This window comes from Octopus sinensis, linkage group LG9 (genome assembly GCF_006345805.1).
Source record: "Octopus sinensis linkage group LG9, ASM634580v1, whole genome shotgun sequence".
NCBI classification, from domain to species: domain Eukaryota; kingdom Metazoa; phylum Mollusca; class Cephalopoda; order Octopoda; family Octopodidae; genus Octopus; species Octopus sinensis.
This window is the reverse complement of record NC_043005.1, coordinates 47,824,018-47,829,391: the sequence shown is the minus strand read 5'-3', so window position 1 is coordinate 47,829,391 and position 5,374 is coordinate 47,824,018. Positions and strand designations below refer to the sequence as shown.

General features: G+C 35.2%; 1 long non-coding RNA gene across 1 annotated transcript in view; it reads right to left on the bottom strand.

Annotated features, from left to right (window-relative positions):
- LOC118764695 overlaps positions 1-4,856 on the bottom strand; it is a 19,220-nt gene extending 14,364 nt beyond the window's left edge. Inside the window, exons 1-2 of the long non-coding RNA XR_005000501.1 lie at positions 4,779-4,856; positions 3,189-3,195 (exon numbers count right to left, since the gene is read on the bottom strand). This is a non-coding gene — a long non-coding RNA (uncharacterized LOC118764695). The remainder of the gene's footprint in view (positions 1-3,188; positions 3,196-4,778) is intronic.
- Between the last annotated feature and the right edge of the window lie 518 nt (positions 4,857-5,374).

The following is a 5,374-nucleotide window of genomic DNA, read 5'->3' as shown; positions in this document are numbered from 1 at the left end:
AGTGGAAACAAGGGATGCTGCAGTTCCGCAGTTCCTATACATGAGCCACCACTGCTAAAATGTAACTTTGGCCAACCCTGTATATATGATGATTTTTTTTTTAGTTTCCATCTTCTAAATCCACTCAGAAAGATTTGACTGGCTGGAGGATATAGTAGAAGACACTTGCCCAAGGTGCCACACAGTGGGACTGAATCCAGATCCATGTGGTAATGAAGCTAACATCATACCACACAGCCAGTCCTAATATATAGATAAATATATAGAGATATACACATATATATATATATGCATAAATATATTTACATGCATATATAATATCCGTATATATATATATGTGTGTGTGTGTGTGTGTGGGTGTACAGAGAGAGAGAGAGGGAGAAATAGAGAGAACGAGAGAGTGAGTTGGATTCACACATGTATGCTCACTCTATTATGTAAGTGTGCAACAGCAAACATAGATACGTATCCACTGCATATATTGGCTCCTTAAGTATGTAGAGAAGACTGTATGAATTAAAATTTCACGTTTCCAAACTTAAAAGACAGATGTGATATCTCTCTCCTTTTCTGTCTATATATATATATATATTCACACACAGACATACACACACACATAAATATAAAAACATATATACACAAACCTATATAGATAGATAGACTGATATAGATATGTGTGTGTGTGTGTGTGTGTGTGTATATATATAGAGAGAGATGGATAAATAGATAGATAGATAGACAGACAGACAGACATACAGATAGATAGATAGTTAGATAACTATATGTGTGTGCCTGTGTGACTCTCTCTCTCTCTCTCTCTCTCTCTCCTGCCATTTGGCAATCAGTGTTTAGGGCCTAGTTCAGCAGAAGTGGATGATAGAATAAGTACTAGGCTTAACAAAATGAAATAGGTATGGGGTTCAATTCCTTCGAGTAAATTTTTCAAGCTGGTGTCCCTGCCAGGCCATAGTCTAATGACTGAACAAGTGAAGGTGAAAGATGAACATATATATATGTGTAGGTGCAGGAGTGGCTGTGTGGTAAGGAGTTTGCTTCCCCACCAAATGGTTCTGGGTTCAGTCCACTGCATGACATTTTTGGCAAGTGTCTTCTATAGCCTTCAGCCGACCAAAGCTTTGTGAGTGGATTTGGTAGATGGAAACTGAAAGAAGCCTATCATATATATATATATATATATTACGGAGATGTACTTGCATAGCAAGAGACCTGATCTGAGATTTTGTGCTGAAACAAAATCAATTGCTGCACGGAAGGTGTTTATAAGCCATTTCAAAAACACAAAAACTGTTAGATTCAGTTCAACATTTAAATTGAATTTGCCAAAATATTTTCATCGCATTAAGACTGCAACCTGGTCACTGACAAAATTCCATACTGAATCTATATATATATATATGTATGCATTTGTGTGTCTGTGTTTACACCTCTATCAATGTTGGTGTGTTTACTTCACTGTGACTTAGCAGTTCGGCAAAAGAATTGATAGTATAAGTTCTAGGCTTACGAAGCATAAGACCTAGGGTTGATTTGTTCAAGTAAATGTGGTGCTCCAGCATTGCCACAATCAAATGACTGGAACAAGTAACAGAATAAAAGAATAAAAGAATATATATATTCATTTTGCAAGATTCCTGATGTGAAATCATGTACTGAAACAGGTTACTGTTGTATTTCGGGATGGTCATTTTTTTTGGCAAAAATATTTAATGACCATCCGAAATTATAAATATATAATATATATATATATATACTATATATATATATATATATAATATAATATATATATGATTAAAGGTTATGTTAGCCTCATGAAAGGATGATGTTATTCAAGGAAATACTGGCTCAATACCTAATATTTTGGTGAGTTAATTCCTTAAATAATAGGTATCTATATATACAGATACATAGATAAATGCATATATGTATATTATATATATATATATATATATATATACACAACATACTTATATGTATATATACACACACACACACACACACACATATATATATATATATTATATATATATATTATATATATACCTATATCTATATACATATATATGTATATTAAATATAGGTATCTATATGTATATATATATGTATATATATTTACCTGTGTGTGTGTGTGCATGTGTACATTTTGTTTCTACATAGATTTAAATGAATGGATATGCGTAAGAAAGTTTGAAACATCTGAGCATTAGATATGTAGTGATATATAATGATTCATAAATAATATCATGAAATAAACTTTAATTTTTATATCCATTTGTACATGAACAACACCCACCACTACACGCACTCTCTCTTTCTCTCACTCTCTCTCACAAACACACAACACACACACATACACACAGAGAGTTATAATCAGACAACAAAGGCTGGGTATTTATGTATAATTATATACATGTAAATTGAAATACATATCCTTTTATATTTCCATGTATGTACATACATTTGTGAATAGATTTATAACTATGTATTTTTATACATATTCCACATGTATATCTATGTTATATGTATAATCTAACCCATGCCAGCACGAATTATGGATGCTAAATGATGATGATACCAAAATGATGTTTATAAATACATCTGTGTGCAGTTGTACATATCCAAGTTTATACATACATTTTTATGTCATAGGATATTCTATATTGAAGTTGATGCTATATGCCTGAATGCATTTGAAATTTACAATTATATTTAATAACATGTTATATCTAATATTAACAACGTACTTTACATAAAATTTGAATATTTATGCATATTCCAAGCTTATGTAAATTGTGAATGTGTTCATATAATTCTATTTACTGAAGCACACAAACATACAGACACATAGATACATACAAACAAATTTTACATTTTAAATTTATTCACATATGTGTCATATAAATGTATAAAATAAATTTTAACATACAATTTACATTAATACATATTATATATATTTAGACATGCCCACATGTAAATAATCACTTTCATTATATGGGTGTGTGTGGCCAATATATGTATATATATATATATATATAATATATATATATAATATATATAGTGTGTATATATATATATATATAAAATATATATATATATATATACACTTTTACTTTTTTTAGTTATTTGACGGCAGCCATGCTGGAGCAACGTCTTTAGTTGAGCAAATCGACCCCAGGACTTATTTCCTGTGAGCCTAGCACTTACTCTGTCAGTCTCCTTTGCTGAACTGCTAGGTTACGGGGACATGAACACACCAGCATTGGTTGTCAAGGAATGTTGTTGGGACAAACACAGACACACAAACACACACACACATATATATATATACATATACATATATACAATGGGCTTCTTTCAGTTTCTGTCTACCAAATCCACTCACAAGGCTTTGGTTGGCCCGAGGCTATAGTAGAAGACACTTTCCCATAGTGCCACACGGTGTGCCTGAACCTGGAACCATGTGATTGGTAAGCAAGCTACTTACCACACAGCCACTCCTGTGCCTATATATAATATATATGTGTGTGCCTTGAAAGTTACCTGCACACAGGAGAGGCCAAGTGTCAGAGAGCACCAATTTCAATCAACCCCTTCCGGTGGGTCCTCTGCTGACACTAGGTTGTAGCAGCTATCATGCATCCTAGCCTGCATGTTAGCAGTGGGGGGTTGGCTGCTCATAGGCAATGGCATAACTTTCAAGGCATAATGGCCCCATCCACAGTAAAAAACGGGACCAACGTCGATATATGCATATACGCAATTTTGACTTGGCTATGGTGTAGCATGTCTGAACCACCAGGTGTGTGTATTCAAATGTAGGTGAAGACAGGGTCAGTCCTTGCTACCCTCCTCAGGTGAAGTGCACAGGCTAAGGGGTGAAATGCTTGCAACCCTAAGATACCTGCTGAAGATACAAAAGGATTGTAATGGTTTCAGAAAAGCTTGCTAAACCATCGAGTAGCTCTTGCAGATTCTGTCTGGGGCAATATATCGCTAATGCTTATTTCACTTATATCAAAAAAATCCAGCAGCTGAACTGTGTCTTTTATGTAAATGGTGCAGTTTTGTCACACTTAGTCACATTGATTCTGTATGGGAATTATTTGAAGGGTGCTTGTTTTTGTAGCATGATATGTTAGATACAAGTTAATTTGAGAGCATATAATTTGGTTAATCAAATCTGAATTTATATCAGCAATATACAGAGCTCCACCCTCCCATCCAACAGACACACACACACACACATTGCTATGATGTGCTTTGTTTTTATTTTTGTTCCTTCTCAAGCCATGCCTGGCTCATAGGGCCGGTTTCCCGGTTTCTTGGCGTATAGGTTCCCTACCTGGACAGGACGCCGGTCTGTTGCAGGTGAGCTGCAAGATGCAGGAAGAAAGAGTGAGAGAAAGTTGTGGCGAAAGAGTCAGCAGAAGTTCACCATTACCTTATGCTGGAGCTGCGTGGGGCTTAGGTGTTTCCCTCATAAACACACACATCGCCCTGTCTAAGATTCGAACCGGCGATCCCTCGACCGCAAGTCCACTGCTCTAACCACTAGGCCATGTGCCTCCACCTATGATGTGGTTATGCATGTCTGGTGTAAAATGATATTACACAAATAAATAGTTGGTTGTGGTTATCTAAAAATAACCTATTGCAGTGATGTATGTTAACACACAATGCACTCCATACTACTCGAACATACTCAGTATTCACTGTTCAACTACAGACTGTTGAACTAACACTGTCAGCTACCAATTGACAGTTCACTCAGTTCAATTTATTTTAATTGGTTAGTCCACCTTCAGTCACATGGGGATGTTTAGGATTCTCCCATAACACATATACACACACACACATCCCAAGGAGTGATAATTGCGATAAGAAGTTACGTCTGGCCACTTGGAATAAAGTACTTGGTTGCCAAAGAGCCATAAGCTAAGCAAAATATATTTTGCTGGACATATGATTACAGATTAAAATATTCTATATACACGCAGGCACAAGCATGATTGTGTGGTAAGTAGCTTGGTTCCCAACTACATGGTTCTAGGTTCAGTTCCACGGTGTGGAACCTTGAACAAGTGTCTACTACTATAGCCTCAGGTCAACCAAAGCCTTGTGAGTGGATTTGGTAGACAGAAACTGAAAGAAGCCTGTCATTTTGACTCTTATTTCAAGCAATACTGTGTACTATCTTGTACCCTTGATTATAAATTAATAATTTTACCTTTATGATTATTTTATGCTTGCTAGCCACTTATATTATCATTATATGTTAATAATAATATACTCTTTTACTTGTTTCAGTCATTTGACTGCGGCCATGCTGGAGCACCGCCTTTTTTTAATCGAGCAA